This window comes from Acinonyx jubatus, chromosome A1 (assembly GCF_027475565.1).
Source record: "Acinonyx jubatus isolate Ajub_Pintada_27869175 chromosome A1, VMU_Ajub_asm_v1.0, whole genome shotgun sequence".
Taxonomy (NCBI): domain Eukaryota; kingdom Metazoa; phylum Chordata; class Mammalia; order Carnivora; family Felidae; genus Acinonyx; species Acinonyx jubatus.
The window spans coordinates 82,076,162-82,101,535 of record NC_069380.1 but is presented as its reverse complement, the minus strand read 5'-3'; the positions used below and the strand labels follow the sequence as shown (position 1 = coordinate 82,101,535).

Sequence of the window (25,374 nt, the reverse complement as noted above, 5' to 3'; positions counted from 1 at the left end):
CAACATAGGGATCCCCAGGTAGTCAAATGCCCATAACCCAGAGCACCCCACGTTAATCCATCCCAGATTTGAGCACAATCACCAAATCCTCTGGTGGTGGTATTTCCAGGACCTTATTTTCTTTTAAAAAATATTTAAATTCCATTATTTAACATAAAGTGTAATATTATTTTCAGGTGTACAATTTAGTGATTCAACACTTACATACAGCACCTGTGCTCATTGCAAGTGTACTCTAAGACCTTTTGGGTTAGCAAACTAAGGACACTTTTTGGGATGGGCACTGGCTGTCATATGTAAGAGATGAATCACTGGGTTGGTTCTACTCCTTAAGCCAAAACTACACTCTATGCTAACTAACTTGAATTTTAAGAAAAAAAAAAGATCAACAAACATAAAACACTCAATATGTTTCAGCAAAAACAAAGAAAAAGTAATAGAAAAATACAAAAAGAAAAAAAATGTAAAAATAAAAAATAAAAAAATAAAAAAAATAAATAAATACAAAAGAACAATCAAATGTAAAACATTCAGGAGCTTTTCTATCCAACAAAGTGAATAACTTTAAAAACAGCAATTTTGTGGGTGGTAAAACACATGGAGGAAAATATTGATGGATGGAGAAGTATGTAGGGAACTTCAAGATATTAAAAAATGTCAATTCTTCCCAAGTTAAGAGACTCACATCTTGTATTATATTGGAAGACAGGAAGCAAAGGAGAGTAAAGTTGCAACATTTTATAATTTCTGGATCTCTAATGTATAGCATGGTGACCAAAGTTGGTTAACACAACTGTATTATATACTTAAAATTTACTAAAAGTGTAGATATCAAATGTTCTCCCTACACAGGAATAATGTTATTAGAGGTTCTAGTTATATTAACTTATTTTGAATGCCATTTCACAATGTATACATATATCAAAATATCAAGGTGAATATCTTAAATATATGCAATTTTTATTGGATAATTATACCTTAATAAAGCAGAAAAATGGAGCTGATGTTAACATTGGAATATCTTGTCTCCTACTTTTCAAAACCATTACTTTGGACAATTTACTTAAGTAGTTTTATTATTGAAGAAATTAAACAAAAAAATTATCGATAAGAATACCTGACACGTGCAATGTTTGTAAGTGTCAGTGAGTTTAGACATGTGCTTGCCACAGTTCCAATTTAGTATGTTTTTTCTCTTACTGTTATGTAAGTGATGGGGAGCAGAAGTTTCAGTACTCCTCTAGTACTTAAGGAAGGAGATGTAATTATCTACCCAGGGTAAGTATTTAAAAAACCAAAAAAGTGTTTTCATTTATACTGCTGCTTTTTGTCTTCCTGCGAAATTACAGAGGGTGAGATTTCAATAAAACAATTAACAGCAGGTATGACACAAGGTCTTATGAGTGTTTCTAGAATTTAATTGAAAATACACTCATAATTTCAGCTTAAAATCTTTAAGAAGATAGTTATATTCTCAGAACTATATACATATTAATATTAATGGATATACCATAGCCCTATAATTAGAATACTGATGTTTTTTCTGGGAAGCTAAATAATATAATAAACTGAAAAATTATATTTAAATACATGGTGATATGAAGACTTTGATCCCTCTCATGATTACTATGAGTAACTATCCTTAAATGTGCATCTTGTTTATACTTCATTAGTATATCTTTCCATTCATTTATGAATAATGACAAAATTTCCAATTGTGTATTAGGTGCTGCTTTTATTTTTTATTGTGGAAACACAAAAAAACATGCAATATATGTAGTTTTCCTTTGCAGTAATGTACTATTTCATTGGAATTATATACTACTTAGACTCATACTAAGAGACAGTATAAACAATCAGGTAAGAATATTTGGAAATTAATGTCAAATTTTCTGCTGAACATGAAGCTACAGAGATAATTGGTTTAATTTCTTATATGATTTTTGTCCTAAACATTTTATATCATTCTTTCATTTCATCTGTACAATATTATTTTGAGGAAAATAGTAGTACCCTGTTTGTAAGGATATAAGAATTGTGGCAGGAGTTAAGTTATTTGCTTCAGCTCACAGATGGAGCAGTTTGTTAAAAGTCCATGATTTTTTTCATATAATGCTTGTATTATTAAAAAAATAAGTTTATTTATTTTTGACAGAGAGAGAGAGAGAGAGAGAGAGAGAAAGTGGGAGAGGAGCAGAGAGAGATGGAAACACAATCTAATCCAGGCTGCAGGCTCTAAGCTGTCAGCACAGAGCCCATTGTGGAGCTCAAACTCACAAACTGTGAAATCATGACCTGAACCAAGGTCAGACCCTTAACTGACTAAGCCACCCAGGTGCCTATCAATTCTTCCAATATCTGCCTCTATTATCATTAATTTTACCTGTGTCTGTCTTTACTTGACCTTCTTCTTATAAGGACATCAGTCATATTGAATTGGGGTTTGCCCAACTCCATCCAGTATGATTTCATCTTAACTAATTATTTTCAAATTAGTTTACATTCAGAGGTGCTGGGGTTGAAGACTTGACATATGTTTTGGTGAAACACAAGTCACCCTATCACACTGGGCTATTTTAGTACAAAGTTTTTACTAAGTACAAAGCTTCCATATTTGTATAATTAAAATCTTTCTCAATTCATCAACTACTGGACAGAATATTTTCTATAAATACAAATGAAACACTCTAAACTGTGAAGTAATAGATAAATGTAAATGTTTTGTTAACACTAGTAAAAAAAAGTGCCTAGTATCATGAGAGCAAATGTTCATATTGTATTCTTTATCTCTGTTACTTTTTCTGCCACAGGCTGACTTAAGCTGAATTTTTAAATCAACTTATCTTTAAAGAACGTTTGATATTTCCACATACTGTCTAATAGCTTTGGGGAAGTTTCCTTTTTGAAGATGCATTATAAATTAAGTAAAAATGTATATTATTTGCTTAATTCTCAAAGGGCGACAAAGGGTCCTTAGAAGCTGAACTTAGCAAATGTTCAACAGTTTTACAGACTGACAATACCAACAGACATATTTCTTTTCAATATTATAGTTCTTGAACTTTGAATTTCCTAATCCTGGTGAAGTCATCTTAATCATTGACCTGTAGAATTTACCACAATCACAAGGTTTGTAAGGCCCTGGGTACATATTTATCAAATTAATGAAGTAATGTCACTTTTTGTTGTATTTGATCAAAAAAAATTCATCATGGCACAGGACTATCAGATATTTAATACTGATATCATCATTCTAGGAATCTCCAGTCACAGCCCCAACCACATCTTCCTCTTCTCTTTGGTGTTGGGCATCTTCACAGTGGCCTTCACGGAAAACAGTGTCATGGTTCTCCTCATCTACCTGGAAACCCAACTCCACACACCCATGTACTTCCTTGTCAGCCAACTGTCCCTCATGGACCTCATGCTCATCTGCACCACTGTACCTAAGATGGTTTTCAACTACCTATCTGTCAGCAAGTCCATTTCTGTGGCAGGGTGTTACAGAAATTTTCTTCTATGCATCATTAATAGGTTGTGAATATTTCCTGTTGGCAGTCATGGCTTATGACCATTATATTGCCGTTTGCCACCCTCTAAGATAAACTGATCTTATAAGTTCTAAAATTTGTGGACTTATGACTGTGTCTTTCTGGATCCTGGGTTCTACTGATGGTCTCATTGATGTTGTAGCTACACTTTCCTTCTCCTATTGTGGGTTCAAGGAAATAGCCAACTTCTGTGATTTTCCTTCCATGCTAATCATCTCATGCAATGATACTTCAACATTTGAAGAAGTTATTTTCTACTGTTGTATCATAATGATTGTTTTCCCTGTAGCAATCATCATTGCTTCCTATGCTTGTTATTCTGTCTGTCATTTGCATGGGTTCTGGAGAGGATACCCACAAACTTTTGTCAGCTGTTCCTCTCACCTCATGATGGTCATAATGTACTATGGAGCAAATTTGTTCATATACATGTTGTCCACTTCAGACTGTTCTCCCACTCAGCATAAAATTGTTTCTGTTTTCTACACCATCCTTACTTCCATGCTAAATCCTGTCATCTATAGCCTCTGCAACGAATAATTGGCCAGACTATTCATGAAGGTGTTGGGGAAAGAGAATTCTTCCAAGTATAGAGAATAATTTGCTTAATTACTTTCATGCTTTGCCAATATCTCTTTAGTGCTCCTTTTATTTTCATCAGTTGTAAAATGTGACACTTATGTGCACATTTTTGGAATAACACATTCATGGGCAACACACAAATCCTTGATTTTAAATAAAACTGTTTCAAATTGTTATTATTATTCTATATTTAATTACATTATGATTAAATACAGTTTATGACCTTACAGTTATGACCTTTTCTTGAATAAGGACACTATAGGTTGATTTAACGTTATCAGGAATGTTGTGACTTATATCTGGGTAACAAACAAAGCTTCTTTCACCATGTGGCAAACCCAAAACTTAATGCAGTCACTTTAGAGTCATTTTAGGTGAAGATTTCATACACTGGGATTTTTAAATTTATACAATGTTTAATATAGAGTGCAAGCAGGGGAAAGGCAGAAGGAGAGAGAGACACAGAATCCAAATCCAGGCTCTGAGGTGTCAACACAGAGCCCATTTGTGGGACTCAAACTCATGAACCGTGAAATCATGACCTGATCCAACACTGGACACTCAACCAACTGAGCCACCCAGGCGCCCCTACACTGTCTTTTTAAAATAATGTTAAGAGTTAATTGGGTTTCTGTAATGCCTAGTTGAATTATTTTCAGGATTTTGAGGGATTCTGTTTCCATGAGAAATCCAATTATACTCACATACTAATGTGTATTTTTTTTTATTCTGGATCATCATAGATGGACATATTTTCTCATATATTTCATGTCAGCTTCTTTCTTTCAATGAATCTTCATAACTCCTAGTCAATTATGGTAACCACATAGATTTTGAACAAAATTGAGGACTTTTCACACATCTTTGCTCTTGTTTCTAATGTTTTGTCATGGAAAAAGAGATCCTGAATTATCTGTTTATTCTGTCTTCTTAACCAAATTGTCTTCGGTGAGTCTGCAGTATATTTATAGAAAAGTCTACAATGGACCTAATATATATAAGCATTCCCAATTTTTTATGTCTTTTGTGGGTTAACATCCTTTAATCACGTTCAACCTATGCTCTAATTGCCAAGGAATACTTAACATTGTGTATAGATTTTTTCATTTTTTTCTTGTCCCTTTTTTTCAAACAACCCAAACAAACAAACGCACTGTACTATATGTGGAAAATGACAATTCTTCCTGTTTTCTTCCTTCTTCCTTCTATGTTTTCTTATATCTTAAAAGTCTCCAATCTTGTTCATTGATTATCTTAGATCTTTGGCTTGGCACTAATATTCCCTACCCTCTTACAATGGAGAGCAGATCCCTGTGTATCCTGGATGCTGGTGCCTATCCATATTTTCTCTGTAAGCCCTGCTATAGGGTGGAAGGAGTTGCCTATGGACCAGAGGGTCAGACCAATCACATTCTAAGAAGTTGGGTTCACATTCTGATCCAAGAAAAAAACATTTATATAACAAAAAAAATTGCAAGATCTAGCTATTATATATTGATAGACTCCAGGAGGACATGCTTGCCCTATATTCTCTAGGTACTACACAAAAGAGGGGAAAATATGACACTAGATATAGCTAAATTAATTTATATGGGCTCAATGCTATCTTAATTCAACCATTCCCCATTTGGTCTGAAGTGACTATACATAAAAAAATGAAGTCTCAACCCTTTCAAGATTACTAAACATTGGTTCCAAATAATTCTGATTTCTAATGACCTCAAATACCAATATGGTTGGCAGGTCAAAGTAAGTCTTATGGTGTTCTTGGGGCCATGACCTATACTTCCTGTTGTTCCTTCAGTACTGAATGTATACTTGGAATAAATATACTTGACAACCAGGAGAATCCCTAGATCAATATTTAATCTATAGGATGAGGATATTATGGTTAAAAGAGCAATGTGAAAGGCTTCATTTTATCCAATTTAGCCCATATGGTAAAACAGAAACAATACTACATCCCCGAGGGAAGTGCAGAAATTAATACCATCATCAAAACATGAAAAATGCAAATTAGTGATAACTACTAGATTCCCATGTAATTAATTAGTTTGGCCTGTACAGACTCAGATGAATCTCAGAGTACAACTATGTATTATCAGAAAATTAATCAAGGGATAAATCTAATTATAGCTTCTGTCCTGATATATCATCTCTGCTGGAGACAATTAGCACAACTCCTGGTATTTAGTATACATCTATTAACATGCTTTTTTTCTTCCTATACTACTTTGTAAATACCGCCTGAAACAGTTTTTTTTTGCCTGTTTTGGTCAACAATGTACCTTTACAGTTTTGCTTCAGGGCTGCATCAGTTCTTTGCCAGAACATTGCCCATTGAAATCTTTGTTGTTTTGATACTGCACAAATCCTCACACTGCTCCACTTATTGATGACATTATGCCCATTGAACCTATTTAGCAAGAACTAGCAAGTTTTTCTTTCTTTCTTTCTTTCTTTCTTTCTTTCTTTCTTTCTTTTTTTCCATGTTGAGAACATTTTATTTTTATTTCATTCATCATCATTTTTCCCCCCTCAGGTTTACTGAGACGCAATTCAAACTCAGCACTGTACAAGTTTAAAAAGTACAGCATAGTTATTTCAGTCATACATATTGTGTAATAATTACCACATATTTGAGTTAACATTTATCTTTTTGTATAAATTGAAATAAAGAAAAACCAAAAGAAGAGACTTATTTTTTTCTTGTAATGAGAATTCTTAGGATCCACCCATTTAATTTTCTTTGTCTTTTTTATCATCTTAACTTTCATATATAGCCATAGCAGTACAACAGTTTTTACTAAAGTCATTATGTATTACATTGCATTCCTAATATTTATTTGGAAAAAAAATATCTAATCTCTTTATTTTATTTTTTTTAATTTATACCCAAATTAGTTAGCATATAGTGCAACAATGATTTCAGGAGTAGATTCCTTAATGCCCCTTACCCATTTAGCCCATCGCCCCTCCCACACCCTCTCCAGTAACCTTCTGTTTGTTCCCATATTTGTGAGCCTCTTATGTTTTGTCTCCCTCCCTGTTTTTATATTTTTTTGTTTCCCTTCTCTTATGTTCATCTGTTTTGTCTCTTAAAGTCCTCATATGAGTCTGATCTCTTTTCTAAGAGTGTGTGTTTTGGTTCACATACAAGGGAAGTCATGCAATATTACTTTGTTTTTCTTAATTGTTTTACATAAATGATGTCCTCAAATTACATTTGTGCTGTAACAAATGAAAGAATTTCATCATCATATTATGGCTGAAAAATATTTCAATAGATATATACACAACACAACAGTTTTATCAATTCATCTATCTGTGGACATTTACGTTGTTTCCATGTCTTATATATTGTGCATAATGCTGCTATAATTATAGGGTTGCAGATACATTTTTAAATTAGCATTTTCATTTTCTCTGGGTATATTCTCAGAAGCAGAAATACTGTAACACATGGTACTTCTATTATTTTTTAATTTGTTGAAGTTCCTCTACATTATTTTACACAGTGTCATTACCAGCTTACAACCCCACCAAAATTCCCCTCTTTTCACACTCATGCCACTTTTTATCATTTCTTGTCTTTTGATGATGACCTTTATAATAGGTTTGAGGTAAAATGTCATGGTGGTTATAATTTCCCTATTCTTAAATACTGCTGAAGCTATCTTTTCATATATCCATTGGTAATTAATATATATTCTTCGGAAAAATTTATAATCAGGTAATTTGCTTATTTTTTAATTGAAATATATTTAGCTATTAATATGTATGAAGTTATTTTTTTGCATACATGGTGGATACTCAACCCTTATCAGAAATACGGCATGAAAAAATAGATTTCATATTGTGTAGGTTGGATTTTAACTTTGTGTTTACTCATGTTGTTTTGCGGAAGCCTTTTACTTTGATATGATCTCATATTTAAAATTTTTAGTCATTAAGCTTTACATGTTACATCCAAAAATATCATATCTAAAAGTCAAGTTAAAGAGGTTTATTTTTCTGTATTTTCCTTCAGGGGCTTCATGATATGAGGTTTTAGATTTAATTTTTAATTCTTTACATGTTAATTTTGGTGAGTGGTATAAGATAGTTTAATTTTATTCTTATATATGTGAATATCCAATATTCCCACCAACATTTGTTGAAGGTATTGTCTTTTTCCATTGAGTATTCTTGACTCTTTTGTCAATCATTAGGTGAAGGTATATACTTGGGTTTATTTCTGAGCTCTTAATTCTATTGCATTGATCTGTCTGTTTTTACAATAAGACAATACTCTTTTCACTAGCATGATTTATAATATATCTTGAAATGAGGAAGTATGGTGCCTCATCTTTGTTCAGGATAGCTTTGGCTACTTCAGGTATTTGTGCTCTACATAAATTTTTAGATTATTTTTTCTATTCTGCAAAGTGTGCCATTAAAATCTTGACAGGGATTTCATTGAATCTATAGATGGCTTTTGATAGTATTGACATTTTAACAACATTAATTTTTCCAATTCTTGAAAATGAGTTATATATCCACTTATCTATCTTAAATTTTGCAACCTGTATAATGTAGTTTTCAAGGTAAAGATCTTTTGCTCCTTTGGTTAAGTTTACTTTTAATTATTTTATTTTTATTTTTTTGTAAATTGTATGTTTTTATTTATTGCTTTTTTTCAGATAATTTGTTATAAGTGTGGAGATGTACTGCTAAATGTTGTATATTGATTTGTATGCAGCACCATTACTGAAATCATGGATTACACTTAAGAGGTTTTTTTCGTGGAGTATTAAGGATTTTCTATGTAAATAAAAACATGTCATTTTCATATAGAGACAATTTTACTCCTTTTCAAATTAGGATGCATTTATTTATGTCTCTTGTCTGATTACTCAGACAAGGACTTCAGTAAAAATACTGAATAGGATCAATGAGAGTATGCACTCTTGTCTTATCCTTGATCATAAAGAAAAGTTTCCAGTTGTTGATCATTGAGTATGATGTTAGTTTTGGGCTTGTCATATATGGTCTTCATTATTTTGAGATATTAATTATTTCTATACTTAATTATTAAGAGTTTTTAATCACAAACAGATGTTAAGTTTTTTTTCAAACTATTTGTCTCCATCTATTAAAATGATCATAAGGGATACAGAGGATGGTGATGGACTAGGAGGACACACAGCTGGTGTCATACCATAAACACAAGTAGGTACCTATTAAATCATCCCACATATATCAAAAGTAGCCCTGAAGACTGAAAAAACAAACTTCACAACTACAGGGAGAGAAGAGACCACACCAAAGAGGGTAGGAAGTGTGGAGACCAAGTTTAGGGGAGAAACAGATCACAGGAACTAGGGAGGACAGGGAGTCATGGCCACAGAGGTGGGTGAGAGAAAGAGAGCAGTACACAGAGACGTGCACAAGGAGATCATTTTTTTCCAAAGCCATTATCTTGGGAAACTAGAGGAGGTGAATTTCATGAGTTTTAGCAACATATGTGTTTTCTTTTTAATTTTTCTTAATATGATTTTTTTTGTCAAATTGGTTTCCATACATCACCCAGTGCTCATCCCAACAGGTACCCTCCACAATACCCATCACCCACCCTCCCCTCCTTCCAACCCCCCATCAACCCTCAGATTGTTCTGTTTCTAAGCATACAGTTATAGAGGTCAGCAAGTGATGACCAGATAGAGCCCAGAGTGCACTCACTGCCCTGCCCCTGGAGAGACTCAGACAAACAACCTGGGGGCAAATTGAATGAAAATAGCAATTTGAAGAATATCTGGGGAACACAGGGTAAAGATTATTTGCTCTTTGCAAGGTGTTTCCCTAAGTGGCAGCTTTCATTGAGATGACTCTCTGGGAACAAAAGAGTTGGTTGGCAATTTTCTCTTCCCTGCCACTAGTGTTAACACAGTGCCACCTGCAGGAAGAATCAGGACCAAACAGGGTTGTCTAACTTTTTACATCAAGCCCTGCCCTCAAGATATGTGATAGAATTACCCTTCTCAGTCAAGCTTGGCTAATACCAACATGGTGAGCCCCTCGTTCAGAAGACCAGCAAAAACATCTCCCCACACCAGGTCTCCTGACCAGAGAGTTCTGCAGAGCCTGAGTCCCAGTGCAGGTGGTGTCAAGTCTCATTTCACAAGCATAACAGAGAACACCTAGTTAAAACCACTTTTAAGCCATAGATCAAAAACTCCACAAATCATCCCAGGAGAGCTTTTGCAGATGGCTGGCTTGAAGGATAGTGTAGCCAAAACACAATAGTAGAATGAATATAACTCACACCAGAGGCACTACTTAACCACTAGATCTGGGGCAGTACATGACCTCTTCTTCATATTGCCATTACTTTCATGAGCAGAAAACATAACTCCCTTTCTAAAACAGGGGAAAAGACAGAGAATTAGACAAAATGTAATTATGGAGTAATTTATCACAAATGAAAGAACAGTATAAGGCAACATGAACAGAACTAAATAAATCAGATGTAAGTAATATGTCTGATGGATAATTTAAAACAATGATCAAAAGACACTAGTTGTGTTTGAAAACATCATAAAAGACATCAGTGCAAATTTCCCAGAGAGAGATAAAAGACATTAAAAAGTGGAAGAATGCAAAAGTAGAGATGAAAAACAGGCTTGATGCAATGAGCAGCAAGCTACAAGAAACAAAGGAACAAATTAATGACACAGAAGCCTGGAAAGCAATGAAATATGGAACATGAGAATTGAATTAAGGAATTCAGTGAGTTTATCAAATGTAATAAATTTTATGTTGGAGGCATCAAATAAGAAAGAGCCACCTGGGTGGCCCAGTCGGTTAAGTGCCCAATTTCATCTCATGTCATGATCTCACAGTTCATGAGTTTGATCCCCACATTGGGCTCTGTGTCATAAGCAGCCAAAGCCATCTTGAAAGGGAAGCATAAAGCAACACAGGCTTACTCCAAGACGTAAGAAAAATCTCAAATAAATGACCTAACCTTACAAATAAAGGAGTTAGGCAAAGAACAATAAACAAAGCCTAAGGCCAGCAGAAGAAATAAAATAATAAGTATTAGAGTAGAATTAAATGATATAAAAATGAAAACAAGAAAAATAAAGAACAGATGAATGAAATAAGAAACTTGTTCTTAAAAAAATCAATAAAATTGCAAAAGCTATACCTGTACTTATCAAAAACAAAAGCAAAAGAACTCAATAGAATAACAAATGAAAGAAGAGCAATAAGAACATACAAAACGTACTACAACCAATTATAAGAGAGTTTTATGAAAAACTGTATTCCTGTAAATTACACAACCTGGAAAAAATGGATAAATTTCTAGAAATATATATACTACCAAAATGAAAACAAGAAGTAGAAAACTTGAACAACAAAGAATGATAACCAACAAAGACATTAAGTGATCAAAAACTCCCAGTGAACAAATTTCATGAAAAATGTCTCCAAGGGGGTGCCTGGGTGGCTCAGTCAGTTAAGCCTCTGACTTCAGCTCAGGTGTGATCTCACAATTCTTGAGTTTGAGCCCCATGTCATGCTCTGTGCTGACAGCTCAGAGCCTGGAGCCTGCTTCAGATTGTATGTCTCCCTCTCTCTCTGACCCTGCCCTGCTCACAATCTTTCTGTCTCTCTCTCTCTCTCTCAAAAATTAATAAACATTAAAAATTAAAAATACAAATAAACATTAAAAATATTAAAAAACGGCTTCTAGTGGAAATATTACCAAAGATATAAAGAAGATTTGATACCCATAGCCAAACTGTTTAAAAAATAAAAAAGAAGAAAGAAAAAGAAAAAGAAAAGAAATGCAAAGAAAATCCACAAAATTCATTTTATGAGGCCAGGATTAACCTGATACCAATATCAGAAAATGACGATAATTATACTACTAAAACAACAACAACGGCAACAACACCAAAGGCTAATATCCTTGATAAACTTAGATTTTAAAAATAATCAATAAAGTACTAGTAAACTGTATCCAAAAATGCATTTAAAAAATCCTTCACTACAATCAAGTGGCGTATATTTCTGGGTTGCAAGTGTGGATCAGTATTTAAAAACCAATCAACATGATATAACATATTTTTTTAAAAAAGATAAGAACCATATGATAATTTCAATAGATGCAGAAAAAGAATTTGGCAAAACCCAACATTCATTCATGGTAAAAACCCTCAAGAATGTACTTTTAGAGGGAACATACCATTACATAATAAAGTCCATATATGAAAAACCCACAACTAATATCCTCCTCAAAGGAGATAATGTGAGAGCCTTTTCTCTGAAGTCAGGAACCAAGAGAGAGATATGCGGTATCACCGCTGTTATTAATATAGTACTGTAAGTCCTAAAAGCAACAACCAGATAATAAATACATACATACCTACATACATACATACATACATAACATCCAGATTGGGAAGATAGAAGCCAACCTTTCACTGCTTGCAGATGACATGATACTCTGTATAGAAAACCTGAAAGGCTCCCCCAAAAAACTCCTGTATCTGATAAACAAACTCAGTAAAATCACAGGACGAAAAAAATCAATGTACATAAATGTGTTTCATTTCTATAGACCAATAATGAAGCAGCAGAAGAGAAATTAAGGAATAAATCCCATGTTGCACCACATTGCACCAAAAAAAACCATAAGAAATCTAGGAATAATCCTAACCAAAGAGATAAAATAACTGTGCCCTGAAAACTATGCCACATTGATGAAAAAATTGCAGATAACTCTAAGAAATGGAAAGACATTCAATACTCATGGATCAAAACAGATATTGTAAAAACGTCTACACTTTCCAAAGCAACCTGCACATTCAATGCATTCCTTATCAAAATTCCAACAGCACTGTTCACAGAGCTAGAACAAAAAAAATCCTAAAATTTGTACAGAATCACAAAAGATGGAGATAGTCAAAGGAAACTTGAAAAAGAAAAGCAAAGTTGAGGACATCACAACTGCAGACTTCAAGCTATACTATAAGGCTATAGGGATCAAGACAGTATGGAAGTGGCACAAAACAGACACATAGATCAATGGAACAGAAAAGAAAATCCAGAAATGAATCCCCACCAATGTAACCAATTAGACTTTGACAAAACAGGAAATAATATTCAATGGAAAAAGACCATCTCTTCACCCAATGGTTTGGAAAAATTGGACAGAAACATTCAAAAGAATGAAACTGGAAAACTTACACCATACAAAAAAGTGAAGCCCAAATAGATTAAAAATCTAAATGTGAGATTTGAAATGGTAAAAATGCTGGAGGAGAACATAGGCAATAAATTTGTCCCTTTTGGCAGTAGCAAATTATTTCTAGATGCATCTGCTGAGGCAATAAAACAAAATAAAAAATTAACTATTGGGACTACATCAAATTTAAAAACTTGTGCACAGTGAAGGAAACAACAAAACTGAAAGCAACCTATGCACTGGGAGAAGATATTTTCAAATTACAAATCTGGTAAATGGTTATTATCTAAAATGTATAAAGAACTATTAAACTCAGCACCCCAAACTCAAATAATCCAATTAAAAATGGGCAGCATAGATAAATAAATATTTTTACAAAGAAGACATACAGATGGCCAGAAGACCCATGGAAAGATACTCAATATGATGATAATGTAGGAAATTCAAATAAAAAATACAATGAGATATCATTTCTCACTAGTCAGAAGGGCTAAAACCAACAACACAAGAAATAACAGGTGTTGGTGAGGAGGTGTAGAAAGAGGAAAATCCCTGCACTATTGTTAGAAATGTAAACTGCAAAACAGTATGAAGGTTTCAAAAAAGTTAAAAATAGATCTACCATTTGATTAAGCAATTACACTACTAATTAATTACCAAAGGAATATAAAAACGGTAATTCTAAGGGAAAATGCACCCTTATCTTTATATAGCAGCATTATCTACAATGGCCAAATTGTGGAAATACCAAAAATGTCCATTGACTGATGACTGAATAAACGAGAAGTTTGTATTTCTGATGGAATTTTGCTCAGCCATAAAAAAAAAAAAATTAAATCTTGCCATTTTCAATGATATTGATATCCCATATGAATGGCACTTGATCATGGTGAATAATTCTTTTAGTGTGTTGTGAATTAAAAAGCAAATTTTGTTGTTGTTATTGTTGCTGTTGTAGAATTTTTGCACTGACATTCATTAAGGATATTGTCTGTAGTTTTCTTTCCTGGTAATGTCCTTTTCTGTCTTTAGTTTCAAAGTTAGGTGGGTCTCATAAAATGATTTTAGGAGTCTTATCTCCTTTTTTATTTTCTTGAAGAGATGGAGAAATATTAGGATTTATTCTCTTTTTTAAAAATATAATGTCAAATTGGCTTCCATACAACACCCAGGGCTCATCCCAACAGGTGCCCTCCTCAATGTCCATCGCCCATTTTCCCCTTTCCCTTACCCCCTAACAACCCTAAGTTTGTTTTCTGTATTTAAGAATCTCTTGTGGTTTGCCTCCCTCCTTATCTGTATGTAACTTTTCCCCCCTTCCCCTCCCCATATTCTTCTGTTAAGTTTCTCAAGATCCATATATGAGTGAAAACATATGGTATCTCTTTATCTCAATGATTTATTTCACTTAGCATAATACCCTCCAGTTCCATCCATATTGCTTCAAATGGCCAGATTTCATTCTTCCTCATTGCCAATTAGTATTCCATTCTATATATAAACAATATCTTCATTATCCATTCATCAGTTGATGAACATTAAGATCTTTCCATGATTTAGCTATTGTTGAAAGTGCTGCTATAAACATTGGATTTCATGCACCCCTATGCATCAGCACTCCTGTATCCCTTGGGTAAATTCCTAGCAATGCTACTGCTGGGTCATAGGGTAGTTCTATTTTTATTTTTATTTTTTTTAGAGAAACCTCCACACTGTTTTCCAGAGTGGCTGCACCAGTTTGCATTCCACCAACAGTGCAACAGTGCAGTGTTTCTCCACATTCTCACCACCATCTATAGTCTCCTGATTTGTTCATTGTAGCCACTCTGACAGGCATGAGGTGGTATCACAGTGTGGCTTTGATTGGTATTTCTCTGATGATGAGTGACACTGAGCATCATTTCATGTGTCTGTTGACCATATGGATGTCTTCTTTGGAAAAGTGTCTATTCATGTCTTATGCCCATTTCTTCACTGGATTATTTGTTTTTCAGTGTGGAGTTTGGTGAGTTCTTTATAGATTTTGAATATTAGCCCTTTATGCGATATATCATTTTCAAATATGTAATCCCATTCCATTGGTTGACTTTTAGTGTTGTTGATTGTTTCTTTTGCAGTTCAGAAGCTTTTTATCTTTATTAGGTCCCAATAGTTCATTTTTGCTTTCAATTCCCTTGCCTTTGGATATGTGTCATGTAAGATGAATGGAAAAAAAAATTGTGGTTTATATATACAAAGGAATACTACTTGGCAATGAGAAAGAATGAAATATGGCTTTATTTAGCAACGTGGATGGAACTGGAGAGTGATATGCTAAGTGAAATAAATCATAGAGAGAAACATACCATATGTTTTCACTCTTATGTGGATCCTGAGAAACTTAACAGAAGACCATGGGGGTGGGGAGGGGAAAAAAAGTTAAAGAGGGAGGGAGGCAAACCATAAGAGGCCCTTAAAACTGAGAATAAACTGAGGGTTGATGGGTAATGGGAGGGAGGGGAAAGTGGGTGATGGGAATTGAGGAGGGCACCTGTAGGGAAGAGCACTGGGTGTTGTATGGAAAACAATTTGACAATAAATTTCATATTAAAATAAATGCTGCAGCTGAGATCAAAGAGGGTGTTTCCTGCTTTCTCCTCTAGGGTTTTGATGGTTTCCTGTCTCACATTCAGGTCTCTCATCCACTTTGATTTTCTTTTTGTGAATGGTGTAAGAAAGTGGTCTAGTTTCATTCTTCATGTTGCTGTCCAGTTCTCCAATCACCATTCATTAAAGAGATTGTCTTATTTCCATTTGATACTCTTTCCTGCTTTGTCAAAGATTAGTGGGCCATACATTTGTGGGTCCAATTCTGGGCTGTCTATTCAATTCCATTGTTCTATGTGTCTGTTTTTGTGCCAGTACCATACTGTCTTCATTAGTACAGCTTTGTAGTAGAGGCTAAAGTCTGGGATGGTGATGTCTGCCACTTTGTTTTCATCCTCAGTATTATTTTGGCTATTCTGGGTCTTTTGTGGTTTCATACAAATTATAGGATTGTTTGTTCTAGCTTTGAGAAGAATGGTGGTGCAATTTTGATTGGAATTGCATTGAATGCATACATTGCTTTGGATAGTATTGACATTTTAACAATATTTACTCTTTCAAACCATGAGCATGGAATGTTTTCCCCTTTCTTTATGTCTACTTCAATTTCCCTCATAAACTTTCTATAGTTTTCAGCATACAGATCTTTTACATCTTTGGTTAGGTTTATTCCTAGGTGTTTTATGGTTCTTGGTGCAATTGTAAGTGGGATAAGTTTCTTTATTTCTCTTTCAGTTGCTTCATTGTGTAAAATATGCAACTGATTTATGTACATTAGTTTTGTACCTTGAGACTATGCTGAATTCATGTATCAGTTCTAGTAGACTTTTGGTGGAGTCTGTTGGGTTTTCCATGTATGGTATGCTGTCATCTGCAAAAAGCTAGAGGTTGACTTCATCTTTGCCAATTTTGATGCCTTTGATTTCCTTTTGTTGTATTATTGCTGATGCTAGAACTTCCAACACTATGTTAAACAACAGCGGTGAGAATGGACATTCCTGTAGTGTCCCTGATATCAGGGGGAAAGCTCTCAGTTTTTCCCCATTGAGGATTATATTAGCTGTATGCTTTTCATGAATGGATTTTATGATGTTTAGGTATGATCCTTCTATCCCGACTTTCTCAGGGTTTTTTATTAAGGAAAGATGTTGTATTTTGTCAAATGATTTTTATGCATCTCTGACAGGATCATATGGTTCTTATCCTTTCTTTTATTAATGTGATGTATCATATTGATTGATTTGCTAATATCGAACCAGACCTGAAGATCAGGAATGAATCCCACTTGATCATGGTGAATAATTCTTTTTATATGCTGTTGAATTAGATTTGCTAATATCTTGTTGAGAATTTTTGCATCCATATTCATTATGGATATTGGCCTGTAATTCAATTTTTTGATGGGTCTCTATCTGGTTTGGGAATCAAAGTAATGCTGGCTTCATAGAATGAATCCAGAAGTTTTCCTTCCATTTCTATTTTTTTGGAACCACATGAGAAGGATAGGTATTATCTCTGCTTGAAATATCCGGTCGAATTCCCCAGGGAAGCTATCTGGTCCTGTACTCTTTTTTGTTGGGAGATTTTTGAAAACTGATTCAATATTTCACTAGTTATGGGTCTGTTCAAATTCTCTATTTCTTCCTCTTTGAGTTTTGGTAGTGTGTGTGTGTGTGTGTGTGTGTGTACATATGTGCGTGTTTAGAGTTTGTCCACTTCTGCCAGGTAGTCCAGTTTGTTGGCATCTAATTATCCATAGTTTTCTTTGATAATAGCTTGTATTTCTGAGGGATTGTTTCTAATAATTTCACTTTCTTTCATGATTTTATCTATTTGAGTCATCTCTCTTTTCTTGTTGAGAAGCCTAGATAGAGGTTTATCAATTATGTTTATTTTAAAAACAATCTCTTAGTTTCATTGATCTGTTTTACTGTTTTTTGTGGGGGTTTTGTTGTTGTGTCTGTGGATTTTTTTTTCTGGATTCTATATTATTTATTTTTGCTCTAATCTTTATTATTTCTCTTCTGCTGGGTTTGGTGTGTATTTGCTTTTCTGCTTCTAGTTCCTTTAGATGTGCTGTTATATTCATATTGGGGATTTTTCTTGTTTCTTGAGATAGCCTGGATTGCAATGTATTTTCCTCTTTTGCTGCATCTCAAGGGGTTGCATTGTTGTGTTTTCATTTTCTTTTGTTTCCAAATATATATTTTTAAATTTATTCTCTAATTGCCTGGTTGACCCATTCATTCTTTATTAGGATGTTCTTTAACCTCCATGCTTTTGGAGGTTTTCCAGATTTTTTCCTGTTGTTGATTTCAAGTTTCACAGTATTGTGATCTCAGAGTGTGCATGGTATCATCCCAATTCTTTTACATTTATCGAGGGCTGTTTTGTGACCCAGTATGTGTTCTATCTTGGAGAATGTTCCATGTGCACTTGAGAAGAAAATATATTCTGCTGTTTTAGGATGTAGAGTTCTAAATATATCTGTAAAGTCCATCTGATCCAATGTACCATTCATGCCCATTGTTTCTTCACTGATTCTCTGTCTAGATATGTCCATTGTTGTAAGTGGAGTATTAAAGTCCCTGCAATTACCACATTCTTACTAATAAGGTTGGTATGTTTGTGATTATTTTTTTTATATTTGTGTGCTCTGGAATTCGGTGCACAGACATTTATAATTGTTAGTTCTTCCTGAAAGATAGACCCAGTAATTATTATATAATGCCCTTCTTCATCTCTTGTACAATCTAATTTAAAGCCTAATTTGTCTGATATGAGTATGGCTACTACAGCTCTCCTTTGACTTCCAGTAGCATGATAAATATTTCTCCTTCCCCTCACTTTCAATCTGAAGGTGTCCTGAGATCTAAAATGGGTCTGTTGTAGACAATAAATGTATGTATCTTGCTTTTTTGTTTAATCCATTCTGATACCCTATGTATTTTGATTGGAGTATTGGTCCATTTACATTCAGTGTTATTGTTGACAGATATAGGTTTAGAGTCATTGTGTCATCTGTAGGTTTCTTGCTTGTAGTGATGTCTCTGGTCCTTTGTGGTTCTTACAACATTTCACTCACAGAGTCCCTCTTAGGATCTCTTGTAGGGCTGGTTTAGTGGAGATAAATTCCTTCAGTTTTTGTTCCTTTGGGAAGACCTTTATCTCTCTTTATATTCTGAATGACAGTCTTGCTGGATAAAGGATTCTGGGCTGCATATTTTTCCTTTTCATCACACTGAAGATTTCCTGCCATTCCTTTCCGGCCTGCTGAATTTCAGTAGACAGGTCTGCCACTACTCTTATGGGTCTACCTTTGTAAGTTATAGCCTGTTTATCCCTAGCTGCTTTCAAGTTTTCTCTTTTTCCTTGTATTTTGCCAGTTTCAGTATGATATGTCATTGATTGAAGTTACATCTGAAGAGAGTTCTCTGTGCCTCTTGGATTTAAATGCCTCTTTCCTTTCCCAGATCAGGGAAGTTCTCAGCAATTATTTGTTCAAGAACACCTTCAGCCCCTTTCTCTCTCTTATTCTTCCTCTGGAAAACCGATGATACAGATATTGTTCTGTTTGATTGAATCACTTAGTTCTCTACTTCTCTCTTCGTGATCCTGAATTTTTCTATCTCTCTTTTTCTCAGCTTCCTCTTTTTCAATAATTTTATCTTCTAATTCATCTATTCTCCACTCTTCCTCTTCAATCCATGTGGTGGCCACCTCCATTTTATGTTGCACTTCATTTACAACAGTTTTTAATTCATCATGACTATTTTTTTAGTTCCTTGATCTCTGCAGCAATAGATTCTCTACTGTCTTCTATGCTTTTTTCAAGACAGAAATTAATCTTATGACTGCTATTCTAAATTCTTGTTCAGTTATGTTGCTTAAATATGTTTTTGATCAATTCTTATCTGTCACTTCTTCCTGGAATTTCTTTTCATGAGAACTCTTCCATGTCTTCATTTTGGCTAGTTTTCTGTCCCTAATGAGTTTTAAAAGCTTGTTATGTACTCTGCACCTGCAAGCACTGCTATATTACTGTACACTGTCCATGGCCAGGCCCTTCACGAAGTGTTTTTTGGAGAGTGTTACTTCATTTCTGTTGTTGTGATTTTGGTTATTCTATTTGTTTACTTGTAGTGATGTTTTGGACCCTCCACCGGGTGGGCTTTGATTTGTTCCTTGAAGTAGCCCTGGAAAGGAAAAAAAAAAACAGGCAAACAAATAGGAAACAAAAACACACACTCAAACAAATGAAGCAAGTAAACAAACAAACAAGTCCAAAAGCATAAAACCAGAAACACCAGTTACAAGAACATGGTGGAGATGGTGCTGATGGACTAGCACATATAAAGAGAGAAATTACAGGGGCAGGGAAAAAGAAAAAATAAACAATGACCATGCTGAGAGACTAAAGAGCTTAATCTGGAAGTAGAAAAAGGAAAATAATGAAGGAGGTGGGGAAAAAGAAAAGAAGTTAGTTACCCAGACAGAGAAACTATATGACTTGATTATTCCAGAGAGAGAGAAAGAAAAGGAAAGGAGTATAGGACATGTATCAAGAGAATGGATTAAACATGTCTGCTTAAAAAAACCAACAACTAGAGTAACCAGGCTAGATGAGGGAAGGATAAGGAGAAAAGGAAGGAAGAATATACCTAAGTAACAAGAATTGTCCTAGACTTCATCCAGACAATGCAGCAAAGCTGGTCTGGAAGATGGGGCAGTCTGGTTCCTCAGTATCTATCCCACTCCAGTAGATTTACAGTCACCAGGTGCAGAGGGGCATGGTTTGGTATATGCAGGTCCTGCCTCCACTGTGGGCCCTGAGGACCAATCCCTGAGGCCCCGCCTTGGTGGTGGTGGCAAAAAAAATGGCGAACCCTTAGTCTCTTCTCCAGGGACCTGTGTCCCAAATCGCTCAGTTTGAGCTGTCCTTACTGTGTGGGGGTGTAGATGAGGCTGTCTTGCTCCACCAACTCCATGCCCAGGTGCTTGGCTGGGATTCAAACTCCCACTCTGTGTAGCCAGGTACTGGGGAAGGGCCACTAGGCACCACCAGATATGTGGCAGGCTTTTCCCCACAGTAGTCTAGGGAGGGGATAGCTTTCTCCTACTGCAGACTGCACCCCTACCTACCACCAAACCTCGGTGTGGTGCCCTTCTTCCCCAGATGCACAAACAGGGCAGCTGGCCCTAGTCCAAAAAAGCCTGGCAGTAAGAGATGGGCTCCTTCTCCATCCCAGTCCGAGGTTTTGCCTTTGTCCAGACACAGTCCTACACTTCCCCAGCCACCTTCTCTCTTCCCTTTGTCTCTCTGCAGAAGGGTTTCCCTCCCCTCCATGATAAATGACCTGTTTTATCTCCCCCAGTTTGAAATCACCCAGCTACAGCCTGTCAGGTTTTCCCGGTGTCTCCCTGGTAGACACAGTCTCTTTTCCTCCCAGTCTCTTGGGGTTGAAAGTCTCTTGGCTTCAATGCTTTTTTGTTTGAGAGACGCAGGAATATGGAACCCCTTACTTCTCTGCCATGTTGGCCCCTCAGTTAGACGATTAGAAATTTCATTTCTGCCCTGCATTCTATAGGAAGGAGAAAGGGAGTGGAAATGAAGTTAATAATCAATCACGCCTGTGTGATGTAGCCTCCATAAAATTTCCAACCATATAGGGCTTCGAGAGCTTCTGGATTTGTGAACAAATTTCAGATTTATTTTTTCTTAAAATGTTGGGTAAAATTCAACAGTGAAACTATCTGGTCTTCACTCAGCTTTAGAGATGTTGGAATACTAATTGAAACTCCTTATTAGTAAAATATCTATGTAGACATTTTATTACATTACTATGTAGTCATGTTAGTTTGTATGTTTCTTAGCATTTGTCCATTTGTTGGTTGTCTAGTTTGTTGGCATTTCATTGTTCATAGTATCTCTTCTGACCTTTTCATCATATAATCCTTTGTATATTGAAAAGGTATCATGTGTAATATCTCCTTTTTTATTTATAATGCTATTGATTTGGATCCACTTTTTTTCCTTGATTAGTTGAGGTAAATGTCAATTTTGTTTATGTTTTCAAAGAAATAATTGCTAGTCAGGTGAACCCTGTTTTTCCATTTTCTGTTTTATTTGTTTTTGTTCTAATCTTAATTATTTCCCTTTTTTCTGCTAACTTTATTTTCATTGTGTTTTTCCTTTCTAGTTCCTTAAGGCATAGTGTTAGTATGTTTATTTGAAATCTTTCTTGTATTTAATGTAGGCATGTATTGCTCCAAACTTACACTTCAAAATGATTTTTCTTCATCCCATAAGGTTGGTATTTTGTGCTTCCATTTAATTTATTTCAAAATACTTTTTTCAAAATTTGTCTTATTTCATTACATCATCATTTGTTTAGAAGACTTTTATTTATTTTTTTAAAATTTTGTTAATATTTATTCATTTTTTTCAATATATGAAATTTATTGTCAAATTGGTTTTCATACAACACCCAGTGCTCATCCCAAAAGGTGCCCTCCTCATTACCCATCACCCACCCTCCCCTCTTTTTAAAAAATAATCAGTGTGAATTTTTCAGTTTTCTTGTTATTCATTTCTAGTTTCATAACACTGAATTCACAGAAGACACCTGGTATGTCAGTCTTCTTGACTTTGCTGAGATTTCTTTTATGATCCAACATATGTATATCCTAGAAAATACATCATGTGTACTTGAGAAAGGTGTTTATCCACTTATTTTCAGTATTTTGTATATATATTTTAGGTCCTTTTGTGTACACTGTTTTTTAAATCCATGGTATTCTTATTTTTATCTCTTTTTTGTCTGATTGATCTTTTGAGTGTTGGGGACGTGGTGTTAAACTTCCTATCATTTTGTTGGGTTTTATTTCTCCTTTTAGCTGTGTTACTTTTTTAGCTTTGTTTATTTAAGTGCTCTATTGTTGCATTGTATAACTATTACAATTATTTTCTTGATTAATTGTCCCATATATACTTATTTAAAGAATTTATTTGTCTCCATTATTTTTAGTTTTAAGTTTATTATTTCTGATAAAAGTATAGCCATCCTTCCTTTTTCTTCCCACGTGCTTTAAATATCTCCCTCCTCTCTTGGTCTATGTGTATCTGTAAGAATATTGTCAGTCTCTTGTAAGCAGCATATTATTAGCCCCTGCTCTTTTTCAAATCTTTAAACCATGTTGTATTTTTGATTAGATGATTGAATTCATTTACAAATGAAAATATTGTTAAATGAGCAATTATTGTTGGCATTTTGTTAATTGTATTCTTCTTTTGTATTCCTTTTTTTTTTTCCTTGTAATTTATCCTTCTAACTATTTCTGTATTTTGGTGTCATGTGGAGCAGTATGCTTTGACTTCATCATGCTCTTTTATACTACTACCACAGATTTTTTCCTTTGAGCTTACCATGAGTATTAAATGAAGTATTGGTGGTCTGGTGGTGAAGATTTCACTCAGCGTTTGTCTATCTTTTTTCATTTCTTAAGGGAAACTTTGTTTGGTATAGCATTCTTTGTTGAAGTTGTTCTTTCAGAAGGCGGGAAGATGGCAGCGTAGGAGGACACTGGACTCACCGTGTCCTGCTGATCACTTAGACTCCACCCACATCTGCCTAAATAACCCAGAAAACCACCAGAAGACTAGCAGAAAAGATTCTCCAGAACCAAGCATACACGAGAGGCCCACGGAAGAGGGTAGGAAGGATGGAGAGGTGCTGCACACTACATGGACTGGCGGGTGGGAGCAAGGGCAGAGGGGCAGCTCGCTAGCAAAGCAGAGCCCCTGACTCTGGCTTGCAAAGCTGAGAGGCTGGGCACAGTTTGTTCTGACAGCAAGTGGGACTTAACATCTGGAAGGTTATAAGTTATCAGCTCTGCTAGGAGAGCAGGAGGGCTGGAGGACAAGGGGAGGGAGAGTTGTTGAGCCCCAGAAGACAGAGCACAGTTTGGTGGGGAACAAAAGCACTCACCAGCACCATCTCCCTCGCCCATAACCCAGCCGAAATCTCAAACGGGAACCAGTTCCTGCCAGGGAACTTGCTTGCACCGTACAAACACCCAAGGCTGTGCTTCTGTGGATCCATCCCTCCCCTCCGGTGGCAGGTCTCACTCCCTCTGGGGGGCACAGGGCCTATCCTGAAGCAGATCTCCTAAAGAAAAGTGAGCTGAGCCTGCCCCGCCTGCCCCTGTGCAGCTTGCCAATCCACCCCAAAACCACAAGCCTGGCAATGTGCAAGTAGCCCGGACGGGCCACGCCACCCCACAGTGGATCCCGCCCTAGGAAAGGGGAAGAGAAGGTACACACCAGTCTGACTGTGGCCCCAGCAGTGGGATGGGGGCAGACATCAGGTCTGACTGCAACCCTGCCCACCAACGCGTTATTCAAGACAGCACAGGGGAAGTGCCGTGCAGTTCCACACCATTCCAGGGACGATCCAAAAGGAGGAAACAGAAGAATTCCCCTAAAAAAAAAGTCCAGGAAATAAGGACAGCTAATGAACTGATCAAAAAGGATTTAAACAATATAACAGAAAGTGAATTTAGAATGGTAGTCATAAAATTAATCGCTGGGCTTGAAAACAGTATAAAGGACAGCAGAGAATCTCTTGCTACAGAGATCAAGGGACTAAGGAACAGCCAGGAGGAGCTAAAAAATGTTATTAATGAGCTGCGAACTAAAATGGAGATGACCACGGCTCATATTGAAGAGGCAGAGGAGAGAATAGGTGAACTAGAAGATAAATTTATGGAAAAAGAAGAAGCTGAGAAAAAGAGATATAAAAAAAATCCAGGAGTATGAGGGGAAAATTAGAGAACTAAGTAATACACTAAAGAGAAATAATCTACGCATAATTCGTATTCCAGAGGAGGAAGAGAGAGGGAAAGGTGCTGAGGGTGAATTTGAAGAAATCATAGCTGAGAACTTCCCTGAACTGGGGAAGGAAAAATGCATGGAAATCCAAGAGGCACAGAGAACTCCCTTCAGACGTAACTTGAATCGATCTTCTGCACGACATATCATAGTGAAACTGGTAAATACAAGGATAAAGAGAAAATTCTGAAAGCAGAAAAGGATAGACGTGCCCTAACATATAAAGGGAGACCTATAAGACTCGTGACTGATCTCTCTACTGAAACTTGGCAGACCAGAAAGGAATGGCAGATCTTCAATGTGATGAACAGAAAAAATATGCAGCCAAGAATCCTCTATCCAGCAACTCTGTCATTTAGAATAGAAGGAGAGATAAAGATCTTCCCAAACAAACAAAAACTGAAGGAATTTTTCACCACTAAACCAGCCTTACAAGAGATCCTAAGGGGGATCTTGTGAGCCAAAGTACCAGAGACATCGCTACAAGCATGAAACCTACAGACATCACAATGACTCTAAACCCATATCAT

General features: G+C 35.5%; 1 pseudogene; it reads left to right on the top strand.

Annotated features, from left to right (window-relative positions):
• The first annotated feature begins 3,146 nt into the window (after positions 1–3,146).
• Positions 3,147–4,091, top strand: LOC106975076 (olfactory receptor 2M3-like; annotated as a pseudogene).
• The last annotated feature ends 21,283 nt before the right edge of the window (positions 4,092–25,374 follow it).